The sequence below is a fragment of the Bos grunniens genome, chromosome 6 (assembly GCF_055505025.1).
Source record: "Bos grunniens cultivar Pamir isolate PY7600 chromosome 6, Bosgru_T2T1.0, whole genome shotgun sequence".
Classification (NCBI taxonomy): Eukaryota; Metazoa; Chordata; class Mammalia; order Artiodactyla; family Bovidae; genus Bos; species Bos grunniens.
This window is the reverse complement of record NC_141170.1, coordinates 85,517,459-85,540,987: the sequence shown is the minus strand read 5'-3', so window position 1 is coordinate 85,540,987 and position 23,529 is coordinate 85,517,459. Positions and strand designations below refer to the sequence as shown.

The following is a 23,529-nucleotide window of genomic DNA, read 5'->3' as shown; positions in this document are numbered from 1 at the left end:
GAAAATCTTTGATTTCTTCTAGGGTTCAGCGGATTAGGTCAGGCTCAAGAATAATCTACCTTTTAATGATCTCAGAGTTAAGTAATCAAGAATCTTACATTCATCTGCAAAATGTCTTGACAGCTAATGTAACACTCAACAGGAGTTATATGTCATCACATTCACAGGAGGTTAGGGGTGGGGTTTACATGAAGCATGTACACTAGCAGGTTGGAATCTCTGGTGCCATATTGGAATCTTGCCCTCCATTCCATATATCCTTTGTTGAAAAAAGTAAAGAATAAGAACATCTTTTAAAATGTCATTTATGAGAAATAACATATGTACACACACACACACACATATCCTTTACTGATATTTTCCTGAAATATTAGTGGTATTCTTTAGAAAGATAATAAGGGAAGTGTGAGGAATATTTTTAGAACTTCAATGCCATTAGGAGTAAAATTTATTTAAGATTATTTTACATAAAATTAAATTACTTAGAATGTAGAATCTTATCTTCGGATACTCTTTCTGTTCTATGGAGAAATGAGTCTGTTTTACCCATACTATCACATCATCAAGGAGATGAGACTATAAACAAGTATTCATAATGGTCTTAGAAGAATACTTTGTCTATAATCATTGTGCCCTGAAGCAGCACACAAAAGGATATGTGATGGATTATAGATCATTCTGTAGAATCATTACAGCGTTACAGATCAACAATTTGTTTACAGTAGAACAAGGTCATCTTTGAACTTGCATGCCAAGTAATTCTCACACACATTGTCAGCTCAGAGATAAAAGCTGTCACTAAATTATGCTATCCTGTGATTTCAAGTGGTGCATCAATAAACAGGAATTGGAAATTCATGTGAAGAGAGCCAACATGTCTTTTTGGCAAAGCAGTAGCTTTACACTAATATACTTTTGATTTTCAGAATAAGTTCATGAGGTATAATTGCCAATGTATCTAATATTTGCTTCAGAGAATACCTCAGTGACAAAATCTTCAACTGCTAAATAAAATAGATATGAGAAATTCTTTCAGAAGTCATAAATTTCCCAAAATATAAATGGGTAAATGTTTTAGAACTGTGTTTATTCTGATTGCCAATATTTTAATTCAGATTGCTAAAATAAAAAAATTTGTTCAAATGATTGTTTTATCTATCAAGTTTATCAAAGACATCCTCAAAGCATCTTTGAACCAAAAGTAAATAAAACCAACACAATATTGTAAAGTAATTAGGCTCCAATTAAATAAATTAAAATAAATAAATAAATAAAAATGTTGGTTAAAAATTGCAAAATCATCTAGCTCCTTATTCTAAAACTTGATTATCAAACTAGCAGCCTTGGCATTATCTGGAAAGTTGTTAGATATGTAAAATGTAGAGCCTGACCTCAGACTTTTTTCATAAAAATTTGAATTTTAACAAGATTCCTTAAGTGGTTCAAAGGCACATTAATATTCAGGGTTATGATTCTTTCCATGTAGGTGAAGGAACTCTGTGTCACAAATGGTGCAGAATGTCTGAGACCACATGACTGGCATTGATGAAAAAAATCAATAGTCACTCTAAGAAAACAGTGGAAAATTTTATTTGAGCCAACCTGAGGATTTTAACCATGGAGTAGTCAGTCATTCAGAAAGCTCTGAGGACTGTTCTGAAGAGGTAAGGAGGTATCTGTGATTTTGGCAAAGGAGTACATGTGACCAAGCACACATTGGTAGAAGGTTACTGCTATTTGTGCAGAAAAGGCATCTAAGTTAATGGTTCTAGTGCTTTTTATGTATGGAAAGATGTAAGAAACTTGGTTCATAAAATTTTCTGCTGAAAATATATGACGGTCAGTTCTACCAGTTTGTTCACAGAACAAAATGCCTCATCCGTATCTTCACCCTGAATTCCTTTCAGGATGTATTGTAGGTCAGCAACTCCAATGGCTAGAAACTTGATTATTGTAGAATAGATGATGAGCACCCTTCTTTATTTAACAGTCCCCTTCCTTTCAGCCTTAACTTTGACCAAGGATGTGGAGGCACTTCCTGACCAACTTGTCCCCCACACTAGAAATGCCCATTTCCAGATCAGGTGAGGATTTTGTTGGTAGGTCATTCTACATTCTGTTGGACTTCCCAGGTAGCTACGCTGGTAAAGAATCTGCCTGCAATGCAGAAGACCAGGGGTTGATCTCTGGGTTGGACGAGGTTAGATCCCCTGGACGAGGGCAGGGCAACCCACTACAGTATTCTTGCCTGGAGATTCCCCATGGACAAAGGAGTCTGACAGGCTACAGTCCATGGGGTTGCAAAGAGTTGAACACGACTGAGCGACTAAGCATAGCACATACTATTACTGGACTAGATTCTATTAATAGTAGAAAAGAAGCCCCTAGACTGCCTGCTTTATAAGTCTGTTATGGTCCAGAAACTGATTCTTGTTGCTTCTTCCTGTATCTAGCATTATGCTATTAACCGTCATTGATCTTACAGAACTATATCTTTAGTCAATTGTTTCAGGTTTCCTAGTCATCATTATTTTTACCAGAGTCTGTCACACATTTGTTATTGCAAGAAATAATAATCTTGTAAAATAGGTAAAATATGAATAATATAGTTAGTGACATTAATAAGTTCATAAGCAACTATTTAAGCTAAGAGCTTACTCTAGGTGCAGTCTAGTATCTCCCAGGATCATTTGACCTAGTCTGTTTTGTATCAGTTGCACTATCTTTGAGGGAAATTATATCTTGGCATTGTACATAAAGTTCACCAAAGATGTCTGCATGTGCAAGGTGATTCCTTAAGGGCTGATAAAGAAATGTTATCTTCTAAGGAGTTACATAGGCAGTGCCAAAAGAAGAAAAATTGATCTTTAACATTGCGTAGGTATTTCTGCAAGTGAGGAAGTCTGGACAGTGTATAATGCAGATATACGATTCACACTGCAGGAGAGAGAAGAGGCCCAGATAGGCAGAAAAACATTTTCTGTTTAAATTTTTCTTGTCTTGCCTTGACTTAAAATATGAATTTTATTTCATCGCTGGTTAGAGGCAAAGCTGAAACTAGGACCCAATTCTCCTGACCCTCCCTTCTGCCAACAACCTTTATTTCTTATGTCAAAATAAGCCTCAAGGTTTAGAAGAGTGATATCAGACCTGAATCTAACAGTTTAATTATTGCAGCTTTTTATGCAGCATTAGTTTATTTCAGAATCCTACTTCTATGTAGTAAGCTAAATGGGATAACTACAATGAAAGAGAACTGAAAGTTCTCTCACACTGTTGATTTCTGAAAATAAGTGTGAAGCAGGAAAAAGAATAGACTGATTTACTGTGAAAAAAGCAATAACAAAATTTAACATACATACATGAACATTTCCACTTGTATGTGTTTGCATCATTTGGAGATTTGTTGAATTTTTAGTTAATTAAAGGCTTGCTGTTCTTTCATAAGTTAAAGGATATTTTAATTTAATAATAGTTTTAGGCTTTGGATTATTATGCTTTAGTGCCTGTTAATGTAAGGGGTTTAAAGATTTTATTATTCAAACCATTATTGCATCTCAAATAATAACTATCTGACATCTATTTTAGGAAGTGATTATAAGTGGTGCCTGTGTTGTGCATCATGTGTGTGTACACACTAATGATTATAAAACCAAGGCATAAAATGACATTCTGCCCCAATAAATTATTTAATCACTTTCAACTTTAAAATGAGCTTAACTCTCAAAGTTTCCCAGGAATAATTTCATATATTTTACAGAAACTCCCAGGTCCTTTAACAGTGATTCTCCCCATAGCCCAATGTAAGTAACACATAATGCTGAAGACAGATTTTTCTGAAAACAAATTAAGAGTTTTATAAGTGCCTCCATTGCATGTGGTCTTGCTTGCTGACTGGCATAAGCCATATTTTTCCAATTACCAGAACACTTTTATTATTATTTGCAACTATATCTGGCTGAGCACCAAAAAGGAGTAGCCAGAAGTACAATATTATGTGTTGGCTTCGGTAGAGACTCTTTTGTAATATTCTATTTCCTTTGGAGTCCTATTTTTCTTTATCTTGGGATGAGCTTGGGATATTGCTTTTGATGGTACTTTAAGTAATTTGTTTTTCATTTGATTTTTGCTTTCATTAATTCTGTTTTCTTTTCCTTCTTTCTTTATTATATATTTGAGGTAAATGCTTTTGTATGTTGCTTAAAATGAAAGATCCTTGCTGTTATTTTGGAATGAATAATTTATATTTTCATTAGCAAGGTCTTAAGGTTTTGTTTATATATATATATATATGATTTTTTCAAAAGATACGAGAACATATTTACATTAAATTTTCTACATGTTAAATTGTTTTGTATCTTTTCCCTTCTAGAAGAGAACTGATATGCGTTTTTTGCTAATTCTACTGGATTAAAGTTTGACATAGTCTAATAGCAGTTGTGGGGAGCATGAGATACATGCTGTAAAAGTGTGATGTGGCTGAGTAATACTCTGCAGAAGGCATATGAATGGACTGGGGCAAAGTTGCTCAGCTGGCACTCTTGGCATTTGCCCACATAACTCTTTGTTGTGGGATGGTGTCTTGTGCTTCGCAGTATGTTTAGGAGCAGCTCTGCTTCTCTGTGGCTAGATGCCCGAAGCACTGACCTACTCATGATAGTCAGTACTGTCTCCAGTTATTGATAATGTCTCCAAAGGAGCAACATTATTTTGGATGAGAGGTGCTGGTTTAGAAAGATAAGACTGTTTAAAACTATGAAAATCTGAAAAGCATAGTAAAAGAATTTAAAAGGATAATTCAAAAGAACTCATTTCAAGATGATTAAACTTCAACTTATAATTGGTCAAAATGTAATCTTATTAATATGTTAAGACAAGTCACCTTCTTGGTAGGAATAAGTGATGCATGAAGAATAGATATTTGTAGTGATTAATTGTAAAATAATATATAATTTCAAGGCATACTGAGGGGTATAATGTTGAGATTAGGGAAGCAAAGAGTAATTGTGGATAGCTTCATTCTGGAATAATGTATAATTAATTTGTAAACTTGCTTACCAGAGAAACAACCATAACTGGTGAAAATTATTTTAAACAACAAGCATGCATTTAATGTCTCTAGAAATTATCCTAAGAAGATACAATAATTGTAGTAATACTGATTAAAGAAAGTCTATTAAGTCTCAGTAAGACCATCACTGGGGCTTCTCTGGTTGCTCAGATGGTAAAGACTCTGCCTGCAATACAGGAGGCCTGGGTTCAATTCCTGGGTTGAGAAGAACCCTTGGAGACGGGAATGGCAACACACTCTAATTAACCACAATCCACTGCCTTCCTCTACACCCATATAAACTCAACGTGACTGATGCTCCACACTTTGTATGTGTGGCAAAAAAAAAAAAAATGGAGCTCCTTATCCCCCAGCTCCCAGGCAAAGGTTATAGTGTCAACCTGAAAAGGGCAAGATTCACACTATGGATGAAACAGACATCACCAAAATTATCCAACCAAATCACTGAACAGATACAAAACAAACAAGCCCCAGAGGAATATGAGTGTTTAGTACTCAGAACTGCTGCAATATATTATCAAAACTGTCGAGTTTGAATATGAAATTGGTAGATTTGAAAGGGAACAGGCAGACATGACCAATACAGAGGGGAACAAAAGCATACAAAAGAAACAGCCTGTGAAAGGGCTCAGATATCACCTTCCAAAAACAATTTTCAAAAGAGGAATTATAAACATTGTTGAAGAATCAAAAGACCTTATGCTTAAAGAAGTAAATTAACGTGTAATAACAATCAACTATTAGGTTGGTACAAAAGTAATTATGGTTTAGGACCCTGAATTTTAAATAATTATAACTAGGCTCAACCACATTTTTATTAATCAAAATAGGAACCAGTACAGTCAACACATTTTTTTTTTTTTGCCATTAAGAAATGCATTTGTTTATTATTCCTGTAGCATTAATATGCCAGCAAATTTGGAAAACTCAGCAGTGGCCACAAGACTGGAAAAGGTCAGTTTTCATTCAAATCCCAAAGAAAGGCAATACCAAAGAATGTTCAAACTACTGCACAATTGCACTCATTTCACATACTAACAAGGCCATGCTCAAAATTGTCCAAGCTAAGCTTCAACACTATGTGAACAAAGAAGTTCCAGATGTTCAAGCTGGATTTAGAAAAGGCAGAGGAACCAGAAATCAAATTGCCAACATCCATTGGATCATAGAAAAAGCAAGAGAATTCCAGAAAAATCATGTACTACTGCTTTACTGACGATGCTAAAACCTTTCATTGTGTGGATTACAACAAACTATGGAAAATTCTTAAAGATATGGGAACACCATGCCACCTGACCTGCCTCATGTAAAACTTGTATGAAGGTCAAGAGGTAACAGTTAAACCAGACATGAGACAACAGACTGGTCCCAAATTAGAAAAGCAGTACATCAAGGCTGTATATTGTCACCCTGCTTATTTAACTTATATGCAGAGTACATCATGAGAAGCTCTGGGCTGGAGGAAGCACAAGCTGGAAACAAGACTGCTGGGAGAAATATCAATAATCTCAACTATGCAGATGACACCACCCTTATGGCCAAAAGCAAAGAGGAACTAAAGAGCCTCTTGATGAAGGTGAAAGAGCAGAGTGAAAAGGCTGGCTTAAAACGCAACATTCAAAAAACTGAGATCATGGTATGCGGTCTTATCACTTCATAGCAAATAGATGGGGTAACAGTGACCGACTGTATTTTTGGGGGGCTCCAAAATCACCACAGATGGTGACTGCATCCAGGAAGTTAAAAAACGCTTGCTCCTTGGAAGAAAAGCTAGGAAAAACCTAGACAGCATATTAAAAAGTAGAGACATGACTTTGCTGACAAAGGTCAGTATAGTCAAAGAAATGGTTTTTCCAGTAGTCAAGTATGGATGTGAGAGTTGGACCATAAGGAAGGCTGAACATAGAAGACTTGATGCTTTTTAACTGTGGTGTTGGAGAAGATTCTTGAGAGTCCCTTGGACTGCAAGATCAAATCTGTCAATCCTAAAGGAAATCAGTCATGAATATTCATGGAAGGACTGATGCTGAAGCTGAAGCTCCAATACTTTGACCACGTAATGCAAACTCAGTAGAAAAGTTCCTAATGTTGGGAAAAGATTGAAGGCAGGAAGAGAAGGGAATGATAGAGGATGCGATGGTTGGATGACATTACCCACTCAATGGACATGAGTTTGAGTAATCTCTGTGAGATGGTGAAGGACAGGGCATCCTGATGTGCTGCAGTCCATGGCATCACAAAGAGCCAGAAACAACTGAGCAACTGAATACCAACAGCATAAAAATCCATGCTTCAGGATTCAGTGAACTCTTTGAAAAAACTTTCTGTGTCCTGATGGTTGTGGAAGAATTGTCCCTGCAAAAAGTTGTCTAGATGCTTGATGAAGTGATAGTCAGTTGTTAAGAAGTTAGGTGAATATGGCAGATGAAGCAAAACTTTGTAGCCCAGTCCTTCAAATTTTGAAGTGTTGTTTGTGCGACGTGCTGTCAGGTGTTGTCATGGAAAAGAATTGTGCCCTTACTTTTGACCAATGCTGGCTGCAGGCCTTACAGTTTTTGGTGCATCTCATCAATTTGCTGAACATACTTATCAGTTGTAATGGTTTCACCTGGCACAGAAAGCTGCAGTAGACAAGAGTGGCAGCAGACCAACAAACAGTGACCATGACCTTTTTTTGGTGCAAGTTTGCCTTTGAAAGTGGAGCTTCTTTTTGGAGTTTCTTTTTGGTTCAGCCACTGAGCTGGTCATCACTGGTTGCCATAGAAAATCCACCTTTCATACCATGTCACAATCTGATTGAGGAATCATTATTGTGTGGAATAAGAAAAGATGACTCTTCAAAACGATTTTTTTGATTTGCATTCAGCTCATGAGGCACCCACTTATCAAGCTTTTTCACCTTTCCAATTTGTTTTAATGCCAAACGACTATAGAATGGTCAACTTTGAGTTCTTGGGTAACTTCTTGTTTAGTTGTAAGAAGATTAGCTTTGATGATCCTCTAAGTTGGTCATTATCAACTTCGAATGCCAGGCACAGTGCTCCTCATCTTCAAAGCTCTAGTTTCCTTTGCAAAACTTCTTGAACTACCACTGCACTGTAAATTCATTATCAGCTCCTGGGCCAAATGCATAGTAGATGTTGCCAGCTGTCTCTGCTGCATCATGACCCATTTTGAACTTGAATAAGAAAATTGCTTGAATTTACTTTTTGTCCAACATCATTTACATAGTCTAAAATACATGTAGAATAAACATCAAGTAATAATTCTTTCTTTCTTTCCCTTCTCCAGGGGATCTTCCCAACCCAGGGATTGAACCCAGGTCTCCTACATTGCAGGTGGATTCTTTACCAACTGAGCCACAAGGAAAGCCTGCAAATACTGGAGTGGGTAGCCTACCCTTCTCTAGCAGATCTTCCTGACCCAGGAATTGAACCAGAGTCTCTTGCATTGCAGCTGGATTTTTTACCAACTGAGCTACCAGGGAAGCAAAATACATGTAGAATAAACATCAAGTAATAATTCATTAGCAAAAATCATGAAGCAAGAATTGTGCATTAAAATCATTTAAGAATATTTTCCAATATCAAATGGCAAATTGCAACAATGCAAGCCTGAAATTACTTTTGCAGCAATGTAACATCAGAAAGAGAATATCAATAAAGAGATACACAGTTTTAAAAATAACCAAATGAAAACTCAAGTTGAAGGTACAATAACTCAATGAAAATTTAACCAGAGGGACTCAACAGCAGATATGAACTTGGGAAATAAAAAAATCAGCAAATGTGAAGACTGATCATTAGTTTATTCAATCCAAAGAAACTGAGAAAAAGAATGAAGAAAAAGAAACAGATCCTTAGACCAAGTTTTGGAAACATTAAACACATCAAAGCACATGAAAGGTGAGTGCCAACAGGAGGAGAGAAGAAGAAGCAGACAATTTTAAGAACAAATAATGCCTAAAAAGTTCTCAATTTGATGAAAAACATTGCACATCCAAAACTTCAACAAACTCCAAGTAGTATAAAAACAAGGATATTACACATCAGATCAGATCAGATCAGTTGCTCAGTCATGTCCGACTCTTGGCGACCCCATGAATCGCAGCACGCCAGGCCTCCCTGTCCATCACCAACTCCCAGAGTTCACTCAGACTCATGTCCATCAAGTCAGTGATGCCATCCAGCCATCTCGTCCTCTGTCATCCCCTTCTCCTCTTGCCCCCAATCCCTCCCAGCATCAGAGTCTTTTCCAATGAGTCAACTCTTGGCATGAGGTGGCCAAAGTACTGGAGTTTCAGCTTTAGCATCATTCCTCCCAAAGAAATCCCAGGGCTGATCTCCTTATATGTTGAAAGACAAATTCTTGGAAAGATACCAAATACCAAAACTGACTCGGGAAGAAATAGAAAATCATAATAGAATAATTTCAAGTAAAGAGATTAAATTAGTAATTTAAAAAACACGTTCCACTAACACTTGGAAAATTTCCTGGTGTAGCCTACCAAACATTTAAAAAATGACTCATACCAATTCTTTACAGTCTTCCATAATAAATTGGAGAAGATTTACTAACTAATTCCATGAGGATAGTATTACCTTGATACCAAAATCAGACAAAACATCACAAGAAAATAAAACCACTTATCAATATATCTTATAAATATCAAAGTAAAAATTATAAACAAATTGCTAGTAAACCAAACCCAGAAACATATGAAAATATACCATGACCAAGGAGGATATATCCAGAGGAATAGAAAGTTGAATTAATATTCAAAATAAATTCATATATAATACACCATATCTACAAAATAAAAGACAAAATCATATGATCATCTAAATAGACATATTAAAAATTATTTGACAAAATCTAACAGCCTTGCATGATATAAAAAAAAGCAAAATAATGAATAAAAGGGAACTTTCTCAATATGATAACGAGTATAAAAACCTATAACAAATATGATATTTAATTTAGAAACACTGAGTATTTTCACTCTAAGATCAGCAACAAGTGAAGAATATCTACTCTAGCCACATATACTCATCATTGTACAGAAAGTTCTAGCCAGGCCATTTAGGCAAGAAAAGCATTCAGAATGGAAAAGTAAAACTAAAATTATCTCTATTCATCCATGACATGATGCTGTATATTCTAAGAAATCCAGAAAAAAAAATTAGAACTAATAAATTACCAAAATACATAACACTAACATAATATGATTTTTATTCTCTACGATAATACAATACAATCCTATTTTTTTACTTTCATCAAAGGACAATAAGCAAAAAGATCACAAAAAATGTTCATAAATGAAATGAAAATATAAATAATAGAAGGTAATATTTTTGAAACTCTTACCAACAAATATATATTTAACATAAACATTTTTCCAATTAATAACAAAAATAGGAATAAATCAATTTATCAAAGGATTTAAGCAATTTGCTGAAGGAGAAACACAGTTGGCCAATAATATCTGAAGTGATTAAAAACTTGATAATTGTCAGCTTTGGTAAATGTCTTAGGCTGTCTTCTGTGAAAGCACAACTTGAAATTCTGGGATTTCTAGGCTAGTGATTTCTTGAGAGAGTATTCTTGGAAGATGAGGAATGAAGGAAATAGGATGGAGCTTCAGAAGAAAGCTGAGAGAGGATACAGTCAGCTGGAGCTAGCATTAGCTCAGCTCTCTGAGCAGCATGAGTGCTCATTTGCTCAGTCATGTCCAGCTCTTTGCGACCCCATGGGTTGTAGCTCGCCAGTCTCCTCTCTCCATGGAATTTTCCAGGCAAGAATACAGGAGTAGTTTGCCATTTCTTTCTCCAGGGGATCTTCCTGATCCAGGGAGCAAACCCACATCTCCTTCCTTGGCAGGTGGATTCATTACCACTGCGCTACCTGGGAGGCCACGATAGCTGTGAGCAGCTGAGAACAGTTAATTGTGACAGAGAGTTAGTCCTACCTTGAGCACTTTGTCAGTTACTGGTTGTAGACGCCCCTCCCCTCATATTGGAATGTATAACCAGTGAAAGGAATCCACTACTTGAAATGTTTAGAGGTTATTCATAGACTTTAATAATTAGAATATTCATCAGGACATATTGAGTGGTTTTGTAATAGTTATTAACAAAAATTTCATATATTTTAACCTGTTAATTTGAATACTTCTATAAATATAAATCACAGAAATGCTGCACTTGCCCTATTACAGAAAAGTGTACATGTCAGTGCTTATTGCAGGACGTGGTAGGAGAAAAATAGGACCCCTACATTCTAATCCCCAGAATCTGTGAATGCTACCTTACATGGTAAAGTCCCAGATGGACTTAAGATTGCTAATCAACTTAAAATAGAAAAGCTATCCTGAATTATACAGGTGTGCCCTATGTAATCACAGCTTCCTTTAAATGTGGGAGAAGATGCAGAAGAGTTCAGAGACTGAGTGAGACGGCCCGAGGAAGGTTCTACTGGTCAGTGTTCGGTTTGAAGATGGAATACGTGACTGAGCCAAGTAATCTGGGAAACGTCTAGAAGCTGGCAAGGACATGAACACAAAGTCTCCTGTAGCATGTCCAAAAAGGTATGCGGTCCTGTTAACATTGTTTTTAATCCAGTGAGAACTATTTCATACTTCTGACCTCCAAACAGCAAGGTAAGAAAAATATATAGTGTTGTGGTAACTTATTACAATAGTAGTAACAAAACTTTTAGAAACACAGGAGTTTTGAAATTATGATACGGAAGAATCATGCTACTGATAATGGGGATGGGAGAAGCATTAGAAGGACAGATCAATGGTATGTTTAATCATTGAACCTAAATGCTGAAAGAGTAAATGTTAATGCTACCATTAGGTTAAAAACATGAGAAAAAATAGCTTGGTGTGTTTTGTTTTGGGGGAAGGTACTTTGTGAGTTCTAATAAATCTGAGGACCTACTAAGACATTGAGATGAGCAGACTACAAAAAGGTCAGAATGGAGTTTCGGTTCCAGTACTGGTGTCAAAACCACATGTAAAGGGGTTGAACAGTAAATAAATGGAAGGGAATAAATGATGCAGGTAACTAAATTATTTCCAGAATATTGCTGTGCGAAAAAAAGCAGAATTTGGTGGTGTTCAAAGAGGTAGAAACTGCTTAATAAAATGCAAGGATGAAGTGAAGAAACCAGTACAGGGTAAGAATTTGAAGTTTAAAGGAAGGATAGGTAATTATTCAAGTTCTTAAAGGAGGTATACAACAATAACATATAGGGTCTATTACAGAAAAGATCACTACCACTGATTTAATTTCACTTGCTTTTATTAAAGATATTATAGGTAGATTAAGATTCTGTGAAAATTAGTGGAACAATATTGGTAACTGCCTTACCATCTGTTTTGAAGTATATTTGAGGAGTTTCTAATTTAAGTTATTCCATTTTAAGTAATAAAACACGTTTATTCATTTTCCCCTTGACTACTTATGAAGAATTAGGTCAAACAAAAAGTCTCTTTTGATTGGTTACATGCTTTTGTATCTCCTTTCTCAGTATTTGGCAGTGTTAAACAGGTTAAAATAACTTGTAAATGTCATTTTAGGATCAAATACCTTGCAATTACTAATAGACCTAATATAATTGTCATAATAGGATTCAGATCAAACTTGTAGTCTTTTAAATATTGTAAGACATAATTAAACTTTCTAATAGAAAATTATGTAAAATATGTAAAATGTTATATATAAATATGTAAGTGTATGTGTGTGTATATGTGTGTGGGTGTGTATATATATACACACCCACATACATACATGGGTAGGTGGGTAGGTAAGGTATAATTAATCATAAGAAGGAAGCATTTGCAGAGGACTTACAGTTAATAGTTATAGATAAATGTAGTTGAGGCAAGTTGTCTGTGTCTAAATCATCCTCATAAACATTTAGTTGTAATCAACTTATAAAACACTATATGGGTAACTAGATAGTGATTTTAAAGTTCTGTGAAAAAATTATAAAGGAGTTTTGATATAATGCGGAGGCAAAGTAGAGCTATCTTTATACAATTATAGACAATTATAACTTAAATGCCTAGAAGTTTCTTTCCCTCCAAGACAAAGGAAACATGGGAAACATGGTGTGCAGGATATACAGACAGCAAACCACTATGTCTACACATCATGGAAGACTGATCGTAAAATATAGTGAGGATTACCTGTCATGATGGACTAAGAAAAAAATAGTATAATCTAACGATAGTACTAGACTAGATTGGTGAGAACATAGCAGCTAGAAGTAAGTTATTTTATCCATTTCCTTAAAATGAAAGAAAGTTTTCCAACACCTTGGTCCTGAAACATCCAATAGAATCCCTATAGAAAAGAAACCTGAGTTAAAAAAAAAACAACATTGTATCTATCCATCTATTATCTATCATCTTCATGCAGAACTCAAGAGGATGCAGTGCATCAGCAACCTACTAGAGTATTAGTCAAAGCAACAGCAAAGATACATGAGCAGTCAAAAAAGGTACTGTTCAATTTGTTTCCTCAGATGAAACCAAGGATGAGAAATCAGGTTAATAGAAGTTGCCTCAGTAAAAATGTTACAATGCCTTTTCCAGTTTGTAGACCTGAGCCAGTCAGAACAGAATCACTGACTGTTAGGCCAGACTCTGAGGAGAAAGGACCTGCAACACCATGGTTAATATAAAGGTGGTGACTGTTTCAGTCCTTTCCCAAAGAAACCTATGGTCAATTGCTTTGGTAAGTGAATACTGGTAAAAGGTATTGTGAGCATCGTTGGAAACAAGAGTTCATGATGACATTGACTCCCAGAAACTCAAAGCATTTTCATGGCTCCCTCTTTGGTTGGTGCCATTTGGGGGCCAGATAATTAAATGGGTCTGAAAGATGCTTTTTTTTTTCCCCTGGTTGCTGAATGTATAATTGGAAGAGACTTGAATGGTATTTAGTGAAACCCCATGTTAGGTTCTTGGTCTGTGGGTTAATCATCATAATGAGAAAAAAGGAGCTGCCTCTAAAACTTGCCCCTTTCAGAGTTCAGTTCAGTTCAGTTGCTCAGTCATGCCCAACTCTTTGCAACCCCATGGACTGCAGCACACCAGGCCTCCCTGTCCATCACCAACTCCCAGAGTTTACTCAAACTCATGTCCATTGAGTTGTGATGCCATCCAGCCATTTCATCCTCTGTCATCCCCTTCTCCTCTCACCTTCAGTCTTTCCCAGCATCAGGGTCTTTTCAAATGAGTCAGTTCTTCACATCAGATGGTCGAAGTATTGGAGTTTCAGCTTCAACATCAGTCCTTCCAATGAATATTCAGGACTGACTTCCTTTAGGATGGACTGGTTGGATCTCCTTGCAGTCCAAGGGACTCTCAAGAGTCTTCTCCAAAACCACAGTTTAAAAGCATCAATTCTTCAGCGCTCAGCTTTCTTTATAGTCCAACTCTCACATCCCCTTTCAGAGAGGAGATAGCAAAACAAAAGGAATATCACATGCTAAAAAGTTTGGAAATTAGTGCTCCTTTTAAACATTTAATGGATGCTTGTGTGTTAGGCCCTCACTATTTTCCCATAAATTCATCAGTCTGATTCTGCACAAAAGTGATAGACATAGAGACAGCAGAATACCTCAAGCTCAACTATCTCTAGCCTTAATTACTAACAACTAGCCTTAATCACAGCTGAAATGGCAGATTAAATACAACCTCTGGTCTGTGGTATGTTGCCACTGATTTGATGAATCCATTAAATTCAAGTTATTTCCTTTCCTTATAGGGGAAAAAAAAAAGCTCAAGATAGTACAGTTTCACATGGAATTCACTACAGACATATTTATATTCTTTCCTAGGAGTATCTCAAGTCCACCATCCTAAAACGTAGTACAAATAGATCTGAATTTCTGCATGTCCCACAGTATATCACACATCATAACCTCATGTTAATCCAGATGAGCAAGGATGCATTGCTCACACACAGATGACTAACACACTGGAGGTCTTACAAGAATATAAGTGCTCCTAACACTGGGAGTTAAAGTTTATGAAGTTTCTGGGGCTTACCATATTTGTAAAATATTTAGGAGTCCAGATGGTGGCCTGTCAGGATATTCCATCTGAAGTGAAAAAACAGATTTTTTTTATCTTGTGCTTTCCACCATGAAGAAGAAGGAAAAAAAAAAAAACACTGGGAGGGCCTCTTTTGAGATTTCTGAAGCAGCATATTCTACTGGATATGGAAAAACTGGAAAAACCATTCCAAATCCCATGTTGCATGATGTGAAGGGCTACCAGCATTGAGCAGAGCTCAGAGTCTAAAGAGGGCACTGGGGCAGGTGCAGGCTATCAGTGTTGCGAAAGGATCCTTTGTGAGGTTCTTGACAGGCTCTAGTGGGAAGATGCACAGAAGACCTGGAGTTTGTAAAAATAGGTCCTGCCATCTTGGTGCATTTATGGACCAAGTGACAGTACTGCTATAATTGTCCTTCATGAAATGTGATTTCTCAAATCTACCTAGTCATAAGAGTGAGTGGGTCCAGAAACAATTTGTAAAATGAAAGCTCTATATCCATTATTGAGTATGGACAAGTCAAGAATAAAAGCAAAATGCATGGATAGTAGCCCCAACTACTAAGTCATTACAACTGTTTCAGCAAAGCTTCTCTCTCATCTACTACCTGTGCTATGACCTGTAAGTTGGCTCTGTTTATAAGTTGAAGCTGAAAATGATGACAAATGCTTTCTAACTCCACTCAGAAATAGCCTTGAAAGAATCAAAATGAAAATGAGCAGGATTTCATGCACTGCGTTTGGTCATTCATTTCACATGGTAAGAGAAATGGCCTGAAGTTACACTACATTCAGACACATGGTCAGTGGAAAAATGACTTTGCTGAGACTTGGTCACACACTTGGAGGAAGAAATACTGAAAGATCCAAATCTGAAACAGAAAAATGTAAATATATATTTAGTAATGTGTGCAATGTATGAAGATTTTATAATTACATGATAAGGAGCAACCCACAGCATCCCCTATTAAAGAGACATTCAGCAAGAAGTCCACCAGTGGCCTTCAGCCAATTTTTGTCATCAGACACCTAAATGCTGACATGATGGACACATGAACTAATTAGTCATTGTGGGCAGGGAGGGAGGCTATGCGTGGATAGAAATTAATATACCTACAGTCAACGCTGAATATTTAACCTGTCAATAACAGAGGCAGATCATTGCTGAATCTCCAGTATGGTGTCATTTCCCAAGGAAACTAGCCACTTAGTCACAAGTAAACAACACTGACCCCTACTACCTTGGGACGATCAGTGATTCATTCTATTAGAATAGATACATATTCTGGGTATGCACTTTCTTTATGCCTTTAGGGCTGTGGCCATCACTAGAATCTGAGTGCTTACTGATTGATCCACTGGCATGGAATCCCATTTAACATGTCAGACCAGTTTAGAGAAAAGAGGTTACAAGAGTAAGCACCATGATTGTGATCTAATACAGTATAGGAACACCTTGCTGAAGGCATATAGTGCCAGCTCCGTAGTAACACTCCACAAGGATGGAGAACTGTGCCCCATGATGTATTATTGTCTGTATGTCTTCTGTATAGCATTCCCCGTCGGGAGAGTACATAAATCCAGGAACCAAGAGATGGAAATACAAGGAATTCACTTGCTATTAGTCCTCATTACTGACTTGAAATGTGTGCTTTCCATTCCCACGGTGCTGATCTCCATGGGGTTAGAGACCTGATTCCCACAGTGGGTGTAATTCTGCCAGGTGTTGCAGCCAGAGTGTGATTACACTATAAGGCTTGTTCATTTGGGGATTCTTGTGTCCAGGGGCCAGCAGGCAAGGAGAGAAATGACTATCTTAGTGAATACAATTGATCTTAACCATCATGAGAAGGCAGAGCTGCTCTTTACACAGTGGGCCTAGTGTGGAATGTGGCTGTCAGCCAAGTTTGACATGTGAGTGCTTCATGCTAGTAACTTCCTCAGCCAGTTCTGATAGTAAATGAACAAGGATAGTACCCGACACTGTATCATAGGAACATTAATAATGTATATTTCCTGAATGACTCCCTGTCAGGGATGGTATTAGGGATTTCTGTATGGATTATTAGGGACAACAGTCTGCAACCTTTTTGGCACCAGGGACTGGTTTCATGGAAGGCAGTTTTTCCGAGGAAGACAGGGGTGCTTCAGGCAGTAATGCTAGCAATGGGGTGGAGAGTAGCAGATGAAGCTTCACTTGCCTGCCACTCACCCCCTGCTGGGGGACCCTGTTCCTAACAGGACCTCAGCCCAGGGGTTGGGGAGCCCTGATTATAGAGACTAAAGAGGTTAAATCAATGGGCCTAAGGTCACACTCTAAGGGCAGGACCGTTTTTTTCTATTGAGGTAGACTCATTCCATATGTTAAGCACAGATTGCTGAACTAGGTGTGTAGACCTAACAAGCAGTTTTCATAGTCTAATGCTGGAGCAGGTGTATCAACCAAACATTCTTGCATAGAATTTCATGAGTATTGCTTATGGTTATCAGGGTTTATCATATATTGAATCAGAGGTTGCATGTTATGTGATACAGAGTCCTTACATCCCAAAACAACTCTTTCCATTTAGTATCAATTACTTGACACCCATATCAGAATTTTCTGTCTTGAGATGTTCCTAACAGTACAATTGAGGAATAGTACAAAATATCCGGACATCCATTTTGACCATATATAGAAATCTAAGTTGATTTCCTCATTTTCACCCAATGTGGAATGCTTAATTATGAATTTATTAGAAATGCAAATTTGTTGGTGAAAAATCTTTGTCATTTCTTCCATTTGAATTATTGTACTCTTTCTAAATGATTTCTAATAATTCACAGAACTTAAAGTGATGCTTCCTCTACGTTCCTTACCTCAAAGTGAAATGCAAGGCCCTAAGTGCTGCCAGAATGCCTACCACTACTAAAGGCTCCAAACCTAGTTTCAAAATGTAATAGCAGAATTGCCTTTTTGGCCTCATTTTTTAAAATTGTAATATAAATTTCAGATATGTCATAGAATATTTTACAGATATAGAAAATACAATACCCAATACATTTTCTTTTTTTGTGATGACAGTGATTTTAAAATGACACACAGTGATGGATTAGGAAAGAATATATTTACTATTGCAGCACTATGTTTGATGAAAACAACAAATGTTATGTGGGAAAAATTATGCATGTAAATAACTGAGAAGAAGTAAATCTAAGAGAAGGAAAATGATGGAGCAATGCTTAAAAACAAGAAAACATTACTAAATTGTCATAATCTTCACAATTCAAGATTCTTTTACAAAACCAGAGGAAAGTAGAAACCTTGTGCTTTCTTATGATCATTTCAGGTTTAAGTTTTTCCTTTCTTTTGACTGACTATTCATTGCAAAGAGAAATACTCTTTTCAAGAGTTTTTCTTATCTTCCACACATTGTGAAATCCTAGCAGTCATTTTCTCTTTTAAACTTTGTTCCATATAATTGGATTAGTATCATTCTATAATGCATTTAAATATCAAATTAATCCATTCCATGCTACTGGGGGTTGATTTCTTGGTTTTCTTTTTAATAAACTGTCAGATGTTTCTGTATTAGCAAGGGAAAGAATGATGTCACAGACATTTGTAACATACATTTTTAGATATTATGACTATAGTATCCTAATTCTGTCTGATTACATATGCTCTTCTTTTATGTTTAAAGCTCTGCACATCTTGAAGATTCCAAAAACACATATACAAGGCTGAAGGCAAAAATAATACGTAATGATAGTTATTCAGAATTGGTCCCATGGCACCAAAAAATGGAGACAGCCTTGTCAAAGGAAGTCAAGTGCTTTCTTTCCTGGAAAGATTTGCAAAGAAAGGTTTCCTGTTGGTTTAGCTGCTATGTCATGTCCAACTCTTGGCGACCCTATTGGACTGGTAGCCTTCCAGGCCTCTCTGTTCAAGGGATTGTCCATGCAAGAATACTGGAATGGGTTGCCATATCCTTCTCCAGGGGATCTTCCCCCCACCCAATGGGTCTCTTGCATTGCAGGCAGGTTCTTTACCAACTGAGCTTCCAGGGAAGCCCTAAAGATTTACATAGGGGCCCCTAAAATTATTAGGGATAGAGTGACCATTATTCCATGAATCTTAGAACATCTTCTTGATATACCACTGGTGTAGAAATTATAGAAAAATAGATTAGTAGAATATTAGTTAAGAAACCAAATCATCATGGATTTTCAGGGTGCCAGAAAAATTTCCTAGCTTAGATTATAAATGAATGTTAACTTACTTGGTGACTACAAATGGAAACAAATGATTCCTCCTGAGACAAAGGATAATTCTCGGTTTCTCCTCACAAAGTGTGTAGTTGTGTTAAGTGGGTAGCTATTTTTCTGTATTAAAAAACCACATGAATTGTCATCCTACATGTAAATGGCAATAGAATATTTTTTTTAAATAATATATTTTTAAAACTCAGATTCCATAAAACCTTCTTTTTTCCCCAAACTAAAATTTAACTGTTCTTTAAATCAGAATCTGTTTCAATTTCTGGGTAAGATTATATGAGTTGGGAGTTAACAGTAAATAGAAAAGTACCATAAATCCTATGGTGACTTGAGAGATATTTACTTTATCCTTAAGGCAATCAATTCATCTTATAACTAATTTAGAGTTAGTCCTCTTTATTTTCTATTAATGTTTTTATTAGATGATTAAACTGGTATCTTTTAAAAGTCACTGAAATGTTCTTTTATGTATAAACCTGGTGACTGGTAGTATCTGTTCATGATACTTAATGTTTCTTAGTACTGGATACATAGCTAATCTAAACTCCCTAGCCTTACTGTTAAGTATAGGCATGTGACTGAATTCTAGTCTTTGAAATCTGGGCAGAACTGGTAGGAATTATGTCACTGCCTGGACCTCTAAAACTTTCCCAGGGTGTTGGTGTTCCTTCTTTTTTGGTGAACTTGGAAATGTCCTTTTGAAGAAGATGGATCATGATGTAGAAGGAAACTGCTTCACTGAATCATTGCTTGCTAAATAATTGCCTAACTACCACAAACATCTGTTTTGTACTGCATGGGAATAAGAAATATATTTCTATTGTGTGAAGTCATTGAGACTTTGGAGTTTGTTACAGCAGCTAACATTACTTTAGCTGATGTATACTACAAATTCCAATGCCCCTTCAGTAGGCAGCATAATACCCCCGCCAACTCAAAACTGTCAATGTTCTCATCCCAGAAACCTTTGAATATATAATCTTATATAGATAGCCAAAGGGTTTCTGGAGATGTGAATAACTTAAGGGCCTTAAAATGGGAGACTATTCAGGTCATACAAATGGGTCTCAGTAATCTCAAGGGTTCTTATAAGAGGGGGTCATGAGTACCATAATAAAAAAGAGATGTAACAATGGAAGCAAAGATTGAAATGATGCAGGGCTGCAAGTCAAAAAATAGGGGCAGATTCTAGAAATTGGGAAAAGCAAATGAATGGAATATTCCTAAGAACTTCCAGAAATAATATATCCCTGCCAAGCCACTTCAGATTTCTGACCTCAAGAACTGTAAGATAGTGGTTCTAAATAACACAAACTTACTAAGTTTGTCGTATCTTTTTGCCTTTTCATACTGTACATGGGGTTCTCAAGTCAAGAGTACTGAAGTGGTTTGCCATTTCCTTCTCTAGTGGACCACATTTTGCCAAAACTCTCCACCCTGACCCATCTGTCTTAGGTGGCCCTACATGGCATGGCTTATAGTTTCATTGAAAAGCTATGACAAACCTAGACAGCATATTAGAAAACAGACATTACTTTGCTGACAAAGGGGTCTGTCTAGTCAAAGCTATGGTTTTTCCAGTAGTGATGTATGGATGTGAGAGTTGGACCATAAAGAAGGCTGAGCACCAAAGAATTGATGCTTTTGAACTGTGGTGTTGGAGAAGACTCTTGAGAGTCCCTTGGACTGCAAGAAGATCCAACCAGTCTATCCTAAAGGAATCAGTCCTGAATATTCATTGGAAGGACTGATGCTGAAGCTGAAGCTCCAATACTTTGGCTACCTTATGCAAATAACTGACTCATTGGAAAAGACCTTGATGCTGGGAAAGATTGAAGGCAGGAGGAGAAGGGGACAACAGAGGATGAGATGGTTGGATGTCATCACTGACTTGACGGACATGAGTTTGAATAAGCTCCGGGAATTGATAATGGACAGGAAAGACTGGCGTGCTGCAGTCCGTGGCGTTGCAGATTTGGATACGAATGAGCAACTGAACTGAACTGAACTTAGTTTGTGGTAATTTGTTATACAAACACTACAAATTAATATAAATATTAAATATTTAAATATATTAGAAAACATAACTATTGCATTATGGACAATGAATTCAAGTGTAGCTTCTTAAGTGTATATATTAGAAGATATGTATTGGGTGCTTCTGAGATACACTTTTTCCATGGATTATGCCATAAATCTTTATGGTATGTTTTAGGAGATACAATTCACAATACTAGAGTTGATGAATTTTTCTTCACAGAGCATACCTATTTATATTTATATAATTCTCTTATTAATCATTTTATCTTCTGCCTTTATTTACTGTATTTGAATATCTTAGACACAGCTAGAACTCACAGATATTTGTTTCTAATTCATTGATTATCTGGACCTTGAACCTATACGTCTAAAAGACTTTTGGAACTTACCTGTTTAGAGGAACTGTAGCCATTTTGAACTAAATATATCTAAAACATATTGCTTCTTATATCATTTTTTCCTCTAATGAATTTTTCATTCAGTTAATGGCCTCACTGTATACTCAGCCATTCAAATCAGGAACCTAAGAATTTTCTTTTGATTCATTCCTCATATACAGTCCTGTATATTCTTCTGCCCTACTCTAGTTGGTAATTGTTTTCCCACAGTGGTAGACATTAGCAATTGTGAAACTACTTATATATTTAACTAGGTTTTCACGTATGGTTTGCCCTTGAACAACACGGGTTTGAACAGTATAAGTCCATTGTTGTTGTTGTTTTTTTTTTCCCCCACCAAATACACATGATAGCTCAGTTGGCAAAGAATCCACCTGCAATGCAGCAGACCCTGGTTTGATACCTGGGTCAGGAAGATCCACTGGAGAAGAGATAGGCTACCTGCTCCAGAATTCTTTGGCTTCCCTTGTGGCTCAGCTGGTAAAGAATCTGCTGGCGATGTGGGAGACTTGGGTTTGATCCCTGGGTTGGGAAGATCCCCTTCAGAAGGGAAAGGCTACCCATATTGGTATTCTTGCCTAAAGAATCCCGTGGACTGTATAGTCCTTGGAGTCACAAACAGTCTACTTTCACTTTCACTTTTTACACACTATAGGATCTGAGGTTGGTGAATCTGCAGATGTGGAGCTGCAGATATGGAGGGCCAGCTGTACAGTTAGCCTCTGATTTTCAGCTGCGGGGAAGGCAGCCAGTTCACCTAAACTTTGTGTTGTTCAAGGGTCAACTGTATAAGTAAAGACAGATAAAGAACATTAGATTTCTCACTTTCAGAGAAAAAGTTACAATACAGGGGAAATGCTAGAATGAGCTGTTTGGTACCAAACTGAACTCTGAGATATCAAAATGAATATGTATATGTGTGTATATATATATATATATATTATACTGTATAATATATATATGCACATTATGTATTCTATACACACACATACCACTATATATACATATACCAGTAGCCAGATAGATAATACATATATATTAATATCTGTGTATTAACATACATGTCTTAGCTCTGTCCACTAAGGGGGCCTTGGAGGGGCATCACAACAGAAAAACACATCTAGCACTCAGATCTTGGTTTCTAAATATACTTTTGAAATAGAAAGGGCTATAGTTTCTTTGCTAATCCTAAGATAGCATAAAATACATAAAGAATGAGCCTGGAACACATTTTGGTAACAAAAATAAGATGTGCTTCAAAAATGAGAGCTTTCCAAAATGATATAGGAGCCAACCTGAGAGCCACAATTGCCAGTACTGGCACAATTTGTGAAACAAATCAGTAACAGGTGAATGATTCTAACCTTAACAATAAAATAAATATGTCTGAGCCCTTTCTGGTTTAAAATGACAAATGTATAAATGAGGAAGGGGCTCCTTTTTCTTTATTTTTACAAAATAATTCTAATTAATAAATGTGGAAGATATAAGAGAAATACAAAATGAACTTTAGAACATGACAATAATAATTACTACAGAAAGATGAACTGAATTACTATTCTAATAATAGATTTATTAGGTAATTTGCGGCTTTGGAAATGTTATCAACCTTCTAGTTATAGTCTGATGGTTTTAATATATGTCCACATATTCTGCAAAGTGAAGCTTAATTTCCTTTCTCTTGAATA

At 36.5% G+C, this 23,529-nt stretch overlaps 1 long non-coding RNA gene across 6 annotated transcripts in view; it reads left to right on the top strand.

The window, feature by feature from the left end:
• Positions 1 to 23,529, top strand: part of LOC147370963 (uncharacterized) — a 476,306-nt gene that overhangs the window by 331,096 nt on the left and 121,681 nt on the right. For all 6 annotated transcript variants that reach the window (XR_015165662.1, XR_015165667.1, XR_015165664.1 and 3 more), the window contains exons 4-5: positions 1,487 to 1,664; positions 11,475 to 11,657. This is a non-coding gene — a long non-coding RNA (uncharacterized LOC147370963). The remainder of the gene's footprint in view (positions 1 to 1,486; positions 1,665 to 11,474; positions 11,658 to 23,529) is intronic.